Consider the following 15,995-nt stretch of genomic DNA (forward strand, 5'->3'; position numbering starts at 1 on the left):
GTGTGGGATCTTGTTTCTGTTTGGCTTGTTTGATGTTTAGCCTCTTGAACTTCAAGTTCTGTTGGATTTTGTTATTTTGGCGCTGTTTATTAAAATAAACAACTATGTACGCATACCACGCTGCACCTTGGTCCGATGCTTTACACAACGAGCGTGACACCGTCCTCCGGCTCAGCGTGGGATACCTCAAGGTCAAGAGCTTCTTCCATGGTGAGTGGAATACGGAGGTGCACAGACACACACACACACACACACACACAGGCACACATACACATACATATACACACACACACACACACACACACACAGAACCACACACTCACAGACCAGTCTCCCGAGTGGCGCAGTGGTCTAAGGCACTGCATCGCAGTGCTAGCTGTGCCACTAGAGATCCTGGTTCGTATCCCCGGGAGACCCATGGGGCGGCGCACAATTGGCCCAGCGTCGTCCAGGGTAGGGGAGGGAATGGCCGGCAGGGATGTAGCTCAGTTGGTAGAGCATGGCGTTTGCAACGCCAGGGTTGTGGGTTCAATTCCCACGGGGGGTATGAAAATAAATAAATAATGTATGCACTAACTGTAAGTCTCTCTGGATAAGAGTGTCTGCTAAAATGTAAAAAAATGTACCTCTAAACTCACTTTTGGAAAGTAATAAGGCTATAAACATGCTCTACATTCATTACATTAGCAGGTCATTTTTATGTCAGCCAGAAGTGTGAAGTGGAGAGTATAGATTACCATAGACAGCTAGGAATGTGTTTGTGTGTATCGCTACATTGCCACAGACAGCTGAGGGTGTCAGAAGGAATGCAGAAGAGTGTGAATAATGGATCGGTCCCCTGCTGGGAGGGACACTGGAGTAGTGCTGCAGGTGGTGGAGGCCAGGGAAACTGCAGTAGTGCAGCAGGCTGCAGGTGGTGGAGGCCAGGGAAACTGCAGTAGTCCGCAGCGGCAGAATGTAAAGCTGTGGGCTTGATCTGAAGGGTTGATACAACCCATTCTATTAGTTTTATTTCTATGATGTTGGCAGGTGGTAGAAGATTACATCAATCCTAGGAGTTGTATTTCTATGCTGTGGGATGTGGGCTGTTGGTAGGTAGTAGAGACTGGGTAACCTGAGAGAGAGACTGGAGCTGTAGCCACAGCAGGCTGGAACACTAGAACACTAGGCCTTTTCTCTCTGGCTGCTCATTGAATTACACCGGCTAAACAGCCGGTAACATATACTGAACAAAAATATAAACGCAACATGCAACAATTTCAACAGAGTTACAGTTCTTATAAGGAAATCAGTCAATTGAAGTAAATTCATTAGGCCCTAATCTATGGATTTCACATAACTCGGCAGGGGCGCAGCCATGGGTGGGCCTGGGAGGGCATAGGCCCACCCACTGGAAAGCCAGCCCCAGCCAATCAGAATGAGTTTTTTCCCACAAAAGCGATGTGTCCCATCGCAGTCCCTGACGTTCCATTTGTTCTTTTTTAATCTTCTTTTAAAAGGTAATTTTGCTGTTTGCTTGAGTAATTGTAAGGGAGTTCCATGTGTGATTATGGCTATGTATAAAACTGAGCGTTGCTGTGAATTCGTTATGGACTTGGGGACTGTGAAGAGACTCCCATGTGACATGTCTTGTGGGGTATGTATGGGGGTCTGAGCTGAATGTTATTTGATTATGCAGACAATCTGGCATTTTTGTCACAGTAATATTTCTCATAAAAACTAGAAGAGAAGCAGTTAATCTCTTGTCAACCCTCAACCAGGAAAGACTGGCATGCATGTTGTTGATGTTAGTTCTTTATGTGCAGTTAAGGGCAAGGCATGCTGCTCTGTTTTGAGCCAGCTGCAGCTTTGCTAGGTCTTTCTTTGCTGCCCTTGACCATATTACCGGACAGTAATCAAGATGGGACAAGACCAACTATTACAGTTGATTTTTGTGTAAAAAACACAGAACATCTTCTCTCTCTGTCTCTCTCTCTCTCTCTTCTCTGTGTTGTGAGTCTCTTAGGTACTGTTATCAAGCTGCTGAGCAGTGCTGTTGATGGAGCTCAGGGGGGAGGCAGGGTGAGACAGGGGGAGATATCGCGAAGGGGAGGTAGGGGGGAGGAGTCCTAGAAGCTCTGAAGCATGGTGGCACGAAATGAGGGCTCTTGACAAGAGTGTGTGTATGTGTTTTGAGTGTGTGTTTGTGTGTGTGGATGGATGGGGTGATAGTGGAACTCTAACAAACATCAACATGTCAGATCAGTCACATGGGATGATGACGCCATATTCTGTAGCGGTTGTCATAGTCCTACAGATTTCTACCTCCACTGTAGCCACAACAACACAGGCAGCTACTGTATGGAGACTTAGGCCTCTTGATACTGACATACAGCTGCCAATATGCAGCTAGTTCCCCAGTCAACTAGTCAGTCATAGAGCAGGATGTGTTGTAGAGTTTATATGTGTTCTCAGAGGGAAGAATCCTATCTGGAGATAAGTACTCTGCAACTCAAACGTTCACTCAAATCTCCCATTGACACCAATGCATGACTTGTGTGAGAACCTGTGTGAGAGAAATTCAAGTTTCCAGCCAACGGCTGTGTCCATGGACATATCTGAAATGGCACGTTATGCTCTGGCCAAAAGTAGTGCAATAGGAAATAGGGTGTCATTTTGGACAAAGACCATACTTCTTTCAGTAATCCAGAGGGGATGTAAGGTCTGTCAGGCTGATCTGGGGATCAACAGCAACATTTCCTCAAACCCTTGATATTCCCCAATCTCAGAAGGGACAGCTTTCTCCACTTAATCACCCGTTTGTTTTAACACACAGGGGACCTGAGATGTAAGACATAATCAGAAGTAAGACATGGATTCACATTATTTCAACTGCACTGTTTTATCAAGGATCTGAACACTGAAAGATAGAATGAGAGACTTCAGAGAGAGAGGGAAAAGTAGAGTGACAGAGAAAGGGAGAGGCGAGAGAGAGGGAGAAAGAGAGAGACTGAGATGGAGAGAAAAGGAGAGAGAGACAGAGCGAAAAAGTCTGAGAGGTAGCGAAAGACAGGGAAAGCGAGAGAGAGTGCACGAGAGACTGACTCTCCATCTGGAGGAGCATTAGATCAGGCCTTTGCACCATACGTCATCCCGGCTTTGATCCGTCTCCAGCCTAACATGCAAATCTCACCAGCCACGTTGCATGCGCGAGTGTTGCAAAAATAAATGTACGAGCGTGAACGAGCGTCTGCGTAGCCAAGCTCTAAAATAGAACTAGGTTCTATTTGAGATGCTTCACGCGCTGCATGTCCCCTCCTTATAGGATATTATGAAGATATACACCCACGTGGATGCTTGAAAGACAAAGGAGGAGAGATTAATTAATGATAACTAACTGAAAACTTACTAGGTTTCCATTTTTATCCGTGATTAATCGTCGGAGTAGAGAAACACAAGATTTTGTATGACTCTGTGTCAAAATTCTACAAAGAACCAGCTAAAAAGAGGACCATATGCATGTCAGGTGAAATAACAACCCAATGTTCATCTCCCAGGACAAACAGCTAGCTAGATACATGTCCATGAATGTTTCATGTGCGTTTCGACATGCACCCAAATTAATATAGTTGGTTCACAGTTGGTTTTGATATTTTAACCGGCATGTTATGATCGCGTCTGGTGTGGATGGACAAAATCAACATGCGCACATTGGCGCACGCGCCTGGCGGGTGTAGTCAGCATGTAACTCTGTGTTTACATCTGCACCTATGTAAACGCACTGTGGACATCTCCTTTACCCACACCACGTCCAGCAAGAATGTAAACACTCTACAAATGTAGCTCTGGGGGTTGAGGCAGTGTGTGTGTGTGTGTGTTTCCATTAGGAAAATGTGACACTGGACATTTGACTGGCAGCATTTTAATTTATTGGACATTTGAGAAATGTACCGGATCCATATGCATGGGTTGTGTAAACTGATTAGGGCGTCCACCCACGGTGCTCAGGATGACAGAAATCACATTTAGATTATGGTAATTCATATTAACAGAACATGCATGTCGAGAATGCAACGAGGTGCTGTCCTTCTTACCGAATTCTGATGTGCACTTTGAAGGCTTTAGAATAACTGTCCACATTTACTTTTCCCTCAGCCAACAAGATGAGTAATGAACAGCAAAATTACTAGTTTATGTCAATCTACTATCCCCAATAGTAGAAAAGTGTACCTATTCTATTGGTCAGCTTGTTGAGAAAGAAATAGCCTATTCCAAACAGACACTGGGACAGTTGTGGGATGATAGATCCCAAATTCATACAACCAGTAGGCATAGGCTACGTAAAAAAAAAAGAAGTAATAAAGCAATGAGTCTGATGCAACAGATCAGAACGTTTTTCATAAAATGTTGATTATAAGCGCAGCAATGCGCACAAGGCAGCAGGCTAAGGATGAACGTTTGTTCCATAATGCAATTAGCGGGAAAACACCGTTGTCAAAAGCGCATCGCACGAGCGAGTGACAGAAATAAAAATATTCGTAAGAAATTTAGAAAGAGGGGAGATCTAATATGCAACAACTAGCATGGGTTGCTATATGACAAGGATTGTGCATTTGGCTACTGGACAATGAAAGAAAGTTTATATATCAATTAATTGCCTCCACGGATATGGTCTGATTTTGGCTAGGCTACTTTGAAGCAAGGTAAGACATGCCTCATAATATGTAGTAAAACGTTAAGGTTTCAAACAATTAAGTATATGTTTTCAAAATTCATACTGCCTCCAGCTCATTACAAAATGGTGTGTGACGCGCTGATGAAGCCTGCCTTCTGTTGCCTATGCATTTGCTGCAGCAGCTCTCGCGCTGTCAGTCAGATTTTCTGCTCAAAGGCTCTGTATCTGTAGGTGTGTGTTAAATAAGATACATAAGAAATATTGTGTATACGCGCCAATTTAATTCCACTAAAGCATGCAAATTAACCTATAGACCGATAAGCATGACCAGTCAAATGAATTTCCATCGACTGGTATTTCCATCAATTAATTATTCTTCTCCCGGACAATTGGCTGGTGCCAGTTTTATTTATCAGCTTTCCAATTTTTGTATAGGCCAAAAGCCAGCTATTACCGGCTAAAGGAAACCCTGGTGTGTGCGCATGCAATAGTGATATCTGGGCCAGTTTATAGCTAGTCAGGTGTGATCAAAGCTATTCGTTATCAGAATGGCTCGAGGGGTACTGGAACACACACACAGTGACATACTGTTAGAATGCCTGACAGGACAAGCTATTGTCTGTCACATTTTACATTTAAGTCATTTAGCTCTTATCCAGAGCTACTTACAGTTAGTGAGTGCATACATTTTTCATACTGGCTCCCCGTGGGAATCAAACCCTCAACCCTGGCGTTGCAAGCGCCATGCTCTACCAACCGAGCTAAAGGAGGGACTAGCTAATGGGGGCGTGCTCAGTCCTCTTTTTTTTCCTGTAGTCCACAATCATCTCCTTTGTCTTGGTCACGTTGAGGGAGAGGTTGTTGTCCTGGCACCACACGGCCAGATCTCTGACCTCCTCCCTATAGGCTGTCTCATCGTTGTCGGTGATCAGGCCTACCACTGTTGTGTCGTCGGCAAACTTAATGATGGTGTTGGAGTCGTGCCTGGCCATGCAGTCATGGGTGAACAGAGAGTACAGGAGGGGACTGAGCACGCACCCCTGAGGGGCCCCCGTGTTGAGGATCAGTGTGGCAGATGTGTTGTTACCTACCCTTACCACCTGGGGGCGGCCCGTCAGGAAGTCCAGGATCCAGTTGCAGAGGGAGGTGTTTAGTCCCAGGATCCTTAGCTTAGTGATGAGCTTAGAGGGCACTATGGTGTTGAATGCTGAGCTGTAGTCAATGAATAGCATTCTCACGTAGGTGTTCCTCTTGTCCAGGTGGGAAAGGGCAGTGTGGAGTGTGTAGTATCGAGTAAATGCTGGCAATTATTGCTGATAAACAAAGGAGTCCGCTCATACTGAACCTTGATCATAAGTTTATTCATATCACAAGCTTTCAGCATAAGTTACAGGTGTCATGCCCACCCGGAGAGCGACGCCCCAGATTGCAATGGTCGCTCTAACCTGTTCTTCGTTTTTCCCCCAGTATATATAATCTCCCCAAGATGTGGGTGGCTCCCTCTACTGTCCAATCCCCTGTCTACAACACACTTCCTGTCTGTTGTATGTGGCGTTACACTAAAACATTCCCTCTTGATACTAAAATAAACGTCCTCTCCGGTTCCACTTAAAAACATTAACAACGTCATAATCTTCATATACGACATTCCCCCCTTCAAGACTAAACAGTCTCGAAAACAAACAGAATAGGATTATGACAAGTAACAATTTATCTTATTGAGTATCTTTAACATTAAACCAAAAACATTTCCCTCTGGAGTGTAAATACCTTTCTATGAAATATGAATAAATGTTTATGAAGTGTGAGAGCGAAAAACTGTCTGGCAACCTTCGTTCCAAATCCATCCATCAATCAAGACAGTAAAATTCTCTCACGGTCCCTCTGCCCCAGGCAACCACCTAGGTACTCCCGATGAATTCATAAATCCTTATCAATGCATTTGAAACTATGATGCAATTAAATACACATGTAAGCCCCTGCAAACAAAATACTATCCAAAAAATGTCCACTCTAAGGCTGGTCAACCCATCGGACCCTACCGTGGACCTCTATCCCTGCCTAGACTCCCTGTCCCTAAGCATTCACGAAATAAACAAAAACATCTAAGTTCCCCACATGTATCCAATAACATCAAATATCATTCTACAAAAATTAATACCTAAGACTATGACACAAATTATGTATTACACATGCAAATATGTCTATATTTCATTGCAGACACTGGAATGTAGTCCACTACACTTCATCTCCCCCGTAGTCTCCTCTTCCAATGCATCGTTGATGATGGAATGGGAACCTTTCCACACCTTCCTTGTTCCATCTCCTCCAGTCATTGTCCTTTCATATTGTCCCTTCATATTGTCCTTGTTTGAGTATTTCAATCTCCACATATTCCCCCAAATGCTTCTGGAAGAAAAGAAAAGACCAAACAGTATCTTTTGCAAAACAACACTTTCAAATTAAACATCAATATCAACTAAGAATGTAAAAATTATATATAAATGATGTATGAATCACATTATCCTATTCCCCCCTTTGATTCATAAAATCATACTAAAATCACACTAATATTGAATTTTTTTTGAAAAATGATAAAAAAATCAAAAAGGATATTTATCATCAATACTCCATCCAGTCCCACTTGTCCCTCTTCATCCAGATCAGGAACAGTCAACAACGGCATCTGAGTGTTGTCTCCAGGCATCACTACTCCAACCTATCTCAATATCATAGCTTTCTCAAAGGTCAGTAACAAATTACAAACATCACACACAGTGCTATCAAAACTGCCATTAAAATCTAATCCATCACTGCTCCTACTGGGCCTAACTGATCTTACAACCAAGTCTTTGCTGACCATCCAGCTCCTTCAGATCTACCAAACACATCCCTTATATTCTTCAGTGCATAGTGATACTATCTGAACTATCTGGAATCAAAGTATAGCTAATATTATCAATATGATCTGCCAAAAATGTTACACCATACCATGGAAAAAAGTCCCCCCTTCTCTTTTAGCCTTATCCTCCAATGATAGGCTTCCCAGACTATGAAATGTCGCCATGTCCCTTTCCACCCTACTTCCAAACCTAGATTCAGATTTATCTGTGTCCGGTGCTACCCCTCTTTTAATGGTAGAAACCTCATATGGAAGCTTCAACGTTGACATGTAACAACATCCTGTCCATCCATAGGGTAAGCATATATATACGCTTTATCACCACAAACCCACCAAATATCTCTAAAATTCCCAATAGTCACATTGCCAGGCAAAAGCTGATATTTCACCATCAAAGTCCTGCTCTTCTTACTAACTGGTACATAAAAAGTTACATTATATTTGTCATCTCTAACCTTATGTTCATGCTTATCCAAAGTCATCATATAATCATCACAATCTGATATTCCCATGAACATACCCTTTCCATCATATGTTTTATTAGAACAAAAACAACTTTTAGCCCTCACTACTTTCACCTCCAATGCTTCAGGGTTCGCTGTTAAGTGATTTTCCTTCCCATCTAACAAATTCCCATAGGGTAATTCATTTAACCAAGAACACTTAAACCTAGGCTTAAACAAATGTTTTGACAACGACATTATTTTATCTGTTACTGATTGTTGCTGATACAACAGCCATGACAAAGCATAAGATTGACACATACTTGATAGAGGTCGAGCGACCGTCTAAAATGTTTGGTGCTGGAATTCTCAACAGACATGGACCCTCAAGATTCCTCACTGATCTTACAGAATGAGCTAGCTGCTGGAACCAAAGATTCCTACCTGCCCATCCATCTTTAATTCTCACAACAGAAGAATCAAACCCATTTAGTTTCTCTCTTCCCTAACGAGCGGTACTGATCAGATACCTCTCCTTGTCTGTCATTAAAATCAAAGACCTCATCCTGTACCTCCATGATAGTATCCTTCACTATTTCAGATGAATCTATATTGTTCTCTACCACTATCTGCTCTCCTATTTTAACCCTATCCTTACTATCATTGACAGCACTCTCTATCCGTACCATAAACCCCTGAGTCCTTCTTGCTACCCCCTTTAATTTCAGAAAAGTTGTTGTCGGTGTCGGTGTCATACTTCCTACATTTGTTATTGCCGTCGTACCATTAATTCCTTTCAAAGTTACCATTAAAGTAGTTGATTTAGTTGATGTATTAACACCCTTAACTACTTCTAGTGGGAAAGCTACCCGATATCCTCTGTGTATTATTTACTGTTGGAGTGACTACTGTAATATACTCCTCCTGAACTCCTTCGGTGACTGTGGAAGCTTCAACAGATTTCAAGTCTTCCATTATAAGCGTCACTTTACGAATTACATAGCCTTTTAACCAATAATTCTTAACCGGAACAAATTTTAATGCTTGCACTAGATAAGTACACATATATTCTCCCTGATCTTTCTCTGTAACATTACGCAAAATAAATGAACAATCACTCATAACTTTCTTCCACTTCATATCGTTGTACAAACTATACCTCCTTTGACTAGGTGCAACAGCTTCTACTTCTGGTCCTGATAACACTACTTCTTCTCCATAATTATCTCTCCATGTGGGAGGAATGTCCCCATCCTAACCCTAATAACAGTCTTTTCCCCCCTAAAATTGGTGCTGGAGCTATTGGTTCCCTTATAATCAAATGCAATATATTTATGGCTTTAATAACTATCAATGTTGAAAGAGTTAAATTGCTTCTCACTGTTGTTTTAATATGCTGTTACTTCATCTATTTTCCCTAAGACTTTTAACTCCTTACTTGTATTTCCCTCTATCACCACTAGTGTCACTTTTTCTTAACTCTCAGTCCTACCTCTAATCCCTGACTTTCAAACTTTTGATTATAAAAAATACACCCACAATTACCTTGATCTTCCTGCTGGGAACTGTAAATATAGATACTCCATCACCCTCAATCTTCTCTTATCATTCAGCAACGCATACTTTCTCAATGCATCTGCTCCTAACAGATCTAAACTCCTACCATATCTATCTTCCCACTAAACTCTAAAATGTCCTTCACCACTGTTCTCTCTCTCTTACTACTATTTTTGAAACTTAGCTTACTGTCTTAGAGTTCCTTCAACCCTAGTTCTCCTAACTTTTTTAATCTAATCTTTTCTCCTAACCTTTAAAAACCCTTCTCCACTGATTTATTCACAAAATCCTTTACCACTAATTTTTAGAATATGTGATTGGGAAGTCCCAACCTGCTTCTGACTTCTTTACACACAGACTTGGCAAACGACTAAACATCCTTTAGCCTAGTTTGAAATCCCTTGGTGTAGGAATGTAACCAAGAATAACAGTCACCCCTTTTAACTTTATTTTTCAGACAAATTGTCTAATAGGCAGTCTAATAGATTATCATCCTTCCTATGATATTATCTTTTTAAGCAAATATGATTCCCAAACCCCTATTCTTTTAAAATCTTCTACCAGACAGCCGTTTAGTGTACATCTTATTGTACAGTTCAATTTACACCATGCATCTCTTCCCAACAATGCAATAGGTATATGTTCTAATATTAGTATGTCTATTTTAATTTCTCTTTGATTTTTATAGCAGAGCTCAATTGGTTCCTTAAGAGTAATTAGCTGTTTTACTCCCTCAAATCCTATCCCAATTAGTTAATTTTACATAGTGAGATGTTTAACCTCTTTAGGCTCAACACAGATAAAAGCTTTTCCACTATTCACCTCATTTCTCATAGTCCTTTGTTTTCACTTCAATTGTTAGATATTTTTCTTCTTCTCCCTAAATCGGTGCTATCAGCTGACACCCCCCTTCGTATCTTCTAGGCACTCTAGAATCCTTGAAGGGTTCACCTAGAGAACAGGTGATCTTCACTTGCTCCTTTATCTTCCTCAGAAATTTCCTCTGTTGTTTCCTCCTGGCTCATTGCACTCACAGGTAAAGTGACCAACCTGTCCATAATTATAACACTCTTCTGAAAGTTGCTGGAAGTGTAGCTGAAATCTTCCTCCTCCTTCTAAGCCTTCTCGTCCTCTTCCTCTCCAATTCTATGTCTGCCCAGAAACTGGCTGTGGATATGGATAACTGGTACCCCCCTTGGTGGCTGGTACAATTGCATTTGACCTTGTTCAGTTGAAGCTGTAACAGTGATTGTTGATTTGGTTCACTCTGATTCTTCATAACCAAAGCTTCTCTTCTCCACCAGTTGTATGATTGAGTTTTCTGAGAGTTTCTTGATCCTGTTCTTTCTTGTTGTTGACATATCAGGATTCTTCAACAGCTTATATTCTAAGTTCTGTCCCCGAAATATCATCTTCCATCATCTTCTTACTAGTGGCCTTTTCCCTTGGCCTCACTGTATTCTTCTCTTAGTTTCCAGACATCTCGGTTTTTCTTACTTCTGGAGTTTTGGATTCATTTTTATTGTCGTTTCTGCTTGTCCTCTATCTATTATTCGTTCATCTTCATCTCTGATGCAATAATCACCCTCATGGATGATCACTGGAAGCTGAGGATAAACATCCCTAAGCTCTACTTCCTTCTCATAAGGTGGGTGTCTTTTTGCTGAATCCGTGTGTGAGAAAGGTGTACTAACTTCTGCCATTAGTTTTTCTGTCGCCTTCTCTTCCTTTAGCCTTTTCTCTATACCTTTGTTTATCTTATCGCTGGAATCTTTTATCAGTTTTTGTTTGAGAATGAAGGGGCAACTTTTGTTTCATTTGCGGATAACCTAGCAATACTTTAGTTAAAGGATTACTATTTTGTACTATATCAACAGGTGTAATCACCTTCATAGCCTTGCTGTCCTTTCTCCCCATTGTAACAACCCTTTTATATTCCTTTATTGTGAATTATTTTATTTTAGACTATACAGCCTATGGCTTCCCCCCTTTAATTATTATTATTTTATTTTATTTTTTATTTTTTTATTTTTTATCAATCAACAAAAATATGAATATAAAAAAAATTCAATTAAAAATTATTTAAATTTTTTTAAAAATTAAAATAAAAAAATCAATTAAAAATTATGAAAAATTAAAACCAATTTTTTATTTCTATATCCTATCTTACCAATTTATCAATTAGTGGCTATCTTACCACAACCCATCAGGAAAGTAAATGCCAGTAGTCAACTTCAGACTACAATACCCATAAACCCCCTTGCTTTATAAGCACCCAATTATCTTAATTTTACAGAATAATGTCAGTACTCGATTCCCAACACCACTCCAATCAAACCCAAGTGATGCACAGAAACTCCCAAATGCAAATGTTATTCAAATGATCAGTCTGTTGCCAAGCCTCTGTGAAATTGTCATAACATCAAATATCCTGTAGGGGAAGATTTTGCAAACAGAACCAGCCTCAAAACCTTTTGACTCGATCCTCCCCTTGTCACGTGATGTCACGTCAGCACCTCTCTTTCTCCCTCTCTCTCCTCTCGTCTCGTCCTATCGTTCCTCTCATATGACAAAAGAACAGAGACACAGAAAAAGATTTTAGTAGTTAATGCAATCACTGAGTTACTTCCAGCATTCAATATTTCTTCGTTCACATTCGCTCTAAGAATCAACTCAGGAATAAATATAGATAGCTCAATAACATTTTTATTTTATTTATTTATTTAATTATTTTTATTTTATTTATTTTAATTAGTCAACATATATCTCTCTCATTTATCAATTCAATAGGTCACAAAAACAGTTTCATCTTTAACCAACAGCCAATGTAACAACTAGAAGATTCCATTCGTGTTAAAATCTCTCCTCTTTGTTCCCTCGTCTGTGTTTCTGTCTCCCCCTGCAGTGTAACAGAAGTATGACCGATTTACCCACAATCCCCCTTGTTGTAGTTTTAGTAAACAACGTGTTGTAGTTTAGTGCCGTAAAACAAACGTGTCATAATCTCGTGCCGTAAACTCCCCCGTGTCGTAACCTAGTGTAGTAAAATCAAACGTGTTGTAGTTTAGTAAAATCACACGCATGCGTGATACATTCAAAAATACTTTTTCACCGTGGAAGGGAGATTCTTAGCTCTCTCCCCAACCCAAACAGACAGTTACCAGTCCTGCTGTACCTCCGTTTTCCCCTCATAGTCAAACAACATTTAACAGCGCTCACAAATAGAACCTGAATTCCACACACACACAAACATAATTTAAGAGGCTTTATTCCATCGCAGTGGACCTCTAAGGTAACATGTTAGCATGCAGCATATTAGCATTTAGCATTAGCATTAGCCTGTATGCACCATGTAGCATAAAAACTATGTACCCGACATTGCGCCTTAAATTACCTTTCTTTGTTCCTACTAACTTTAGGCTGCCGTGAGTTCTGGATATTTTATGAGAGGTTACTCCAGACAAATGCTTCGTCAACCACCAGCTGAGATGTAACATCAATAGAATGTATATTCCAAAACCCGTGTCCCCAGAACACACCTAATCCCACCGAATGCGTTATTAGGATTTATGGCCCACCCTATGGTCGCCTCGTTTGTTCCGAGGGCTTATCAAATCCTGCAATGTCCTAACTTGTATACATATCTTGGCCCCCGATTGTTCTTGACTTCCTATTCAAGCAACACATCTCTATAGCCAATCTATAGGCTCTCCCCCCTTTTGCGCTGTTAACAGTGCAAAAATAAATTTATAATGATTAGCCAGACCCCCAGTTCTCAGCAATAACGCAACACGACCCACACATTAGTCCAACGGTACATCTTTCCAGTGCACACTCAAATAGCATCCAAACTAACAAACTTCCAAAGCTGTGAGAAAAACCTCACCCTTGTCTGGCCATGACTTCAGAACGAGTTAGCTTGGCGCTTGAATGAAACAAAGAAAAGATGCAGACCCTCCCTTTTCGTGACGCCATCTGTAGTATCGAGTAAATGCTGGCAATTATTGCTGATAAACAAAGGAGTCCGCTCATACTGAACCTTGATCATAAGTTTATTCATATCACAAGCTTTCAGCATAAGTTACAGGTGTCATGCCCACCCGGAGAGCGACGCCCCAGATTGCAATGGTCGCTCTAACCTGTTCTTCGTTTTTCCCCCAGTATATATAATCTCCCCAAGATCTTCATATACGACAAGTGCAATAGAGATTGCATCATCTGTGGATCTGTTGGAGCGGTATGCAAATTGGAGTGGGTCTAGGGTTTCTGGGATAATGCTGTTGATGTGAGCCATGACCAGCCTTTCAAAGCACTTCATGGCTACAGACGTCAGTGCTACGGGTCGGTAGTCATTTAGGCAGGTTATCTTAGAGTCCTTGGGCACGGGGACTATGGTGGTCTGCTTGAAACATGTTGGTATTACAGACTCAGTCAGGGACATGTTGAAAATGTCAGTGAAGACACTTGCCAGTTGGTCAGCACATGCTCGGAGTACACGTCCTGGTAATCCGTCTGGCCCTGCGGCCTTGTGAATGTTGACCTGCTTAAAAGTCTTACTCACATCGGCTACGGAGAGCGTGATCACATAGTCATCCGGAACAGCTGGTGCTCTCATGCATGCTTCAGTGTTGCTTGCCTTGAAGCGAGCATAGAAGTGGTTTAGCTCGTCTGGTAGGCTTGTGTCACTGGGCAGCTCGCGGCTGTGCTTCCCCTTTGTAGTCTGTAATAGTTTTCAAGCCCTGCCACATCCGACGAGCGTCAGAGCCAGTGTAGTACGATTAAATCTTAGTCCTGTATTGACTCTTTGCCTGTTTGATGGTTCGTCGGAGGTCATAGCGGGATTTCTTATAAGCGTCCGGGTTAGAGTCCCGTTCCTTGAAAGCGGCAGCTCTACCCTTTAGCTCAGTGCGGATGTTTCCTGTAATCCATGGCTTCTGGTTGGGGTATGTACGTACGGTCACTGTGGGGACGACATCATCGATGCACTTATTGATGAAGCCAGTGACTGATGTGGTGTACTCCTCAATGCTGTCTGAAGAATCCCGGAACATGTTCCAGTCTGTGCTAGCAAAACAGTCCTGTAGCTTAGCATCTGCGTCATCTGACCACTTTTTTATTAACCGAGTCACTGGTGCTTCCTGCTTTAGTTTTTGCTTATAAGCAGGAATCAGGAGGATAGAGTTATGGTCAGATTTGCCAAATGGAGGGCGAGGGAGAGCTTTGTATGCGTCTCTGTGTGTGGAGTAAAGGTGGTCTAGAGTTTTTTTTCCTCTGGTTGCACATTTAACATGCTGGTAGAAATTAGGTAGAACGGATTTAAGTTTCCCTGCATTAAAGTCCCCGGCCACTAGGAGCGCTGCATCTGGATGAGCGTTTTCCTGTTGATTAATGGCCTTGTACAACTCATTCAGTGCAATCTTAATGCCAGCATTGGTTTGTGGTGGTAAATAGACAGCTATGAAAAATATAGATGAAAACTCTCTTGGTAAATAGTGTGGTCTACAGCTTATCATAAGATACTCTACCTCAGGCGAGCAAAACCTCGAGACTTCCTTAGTATTTGATTTTGTGCACCAGCTGTTGTTTACAAATATACACAGACCGCCACCCCTTGTCTTACCGGAGTCAGCTGTTCTGTCCTGCCGATGTAGCGTGTAGCCTGCTAGCTGAATGTTATCATTGTCGTCGTTCAGCCACGACTCGGTGAAACATAAGATATTACAGTTTTTAATGTCCCGTTGGTAGGATAACCGTAATCTTAAGTCATCCAATTTATTTTCAAATGATTGAACGTTGGCTAATAGGATTGATGGAAGAGGCAGTTTACTCGCTCGCCGTCGGATCCTTACAAGGCACCCCGATCTACGTCCACGATATCTCCGTCTCTTCCTCACGCGAATGACGGGGATTTGGGCCTTGTCGGGTGTCTGTATGATATCCTTCGCGGCCGCCTCGTTGAAGAAAAAATCTTCGTCCAATACGAGGTGAGTAATCGCTGTCCTGATATCCAGAAGCTCTTTTTGGTTATAAGAGACGATGGCAGAAACATTATGTACAAAATAAATTACAAATAACGCGGAAAAACACACATAATAGTACAATTGGTTAGAGGGCTGTAAAACGGCAGCCATCTTCTCCGGCGCTGTCTTGTTTGGTTCTCATCGACGGGGCTGTAGTGGAACAGGTTGAGAGCTTCAAGTTCCTTGGTGTCCACATCACCAACAAACTATCATGGTCCAAACACACCAAGACAGTCGTGAAGAGGGCACGACAAAGCCTATTCCCCCTCAGGAGACTGAAAAGATTTGGCATGGGTCCTCAGATCCTCAAAAAATTATACAGCTGCACCATCGAGAGCATCCTGACTGGTTGCATCACCGCCTGGTATGGCAACTGCTTGGCCTCCGACCGCAAGGCACTACAGAGGGTAGTGCGTACG

The 15,995-nt window shown here is 41.8% G+C and overlaps 1 pseudogene; it reads left to right on the forward strand.

Annotated features, from left to right (window-relative positions):
* The window catches only part of LOC121583545, a 32,197-nt pseudogene that overhangs the window by 857 nt on the left and 15,345 nt on the right, over positions 1-15,995 (forward strand).

Source organism: Coregonus clupeaformis, chromosome 15, assembly GCF_020615455.1.
Source record: "Coregonus clupeaformis isolate EN_2021a chromosome 15, ASM2061545v1, whole genome shotgun sequence".
NCBI classification, from domain to species: domain Eukaryota; kingdom Metazoa; phylum Chordata; class Actinopteri; order Salmoniformes; family Salmonidae; genus Coregonus; species Coregonus clupeaformis.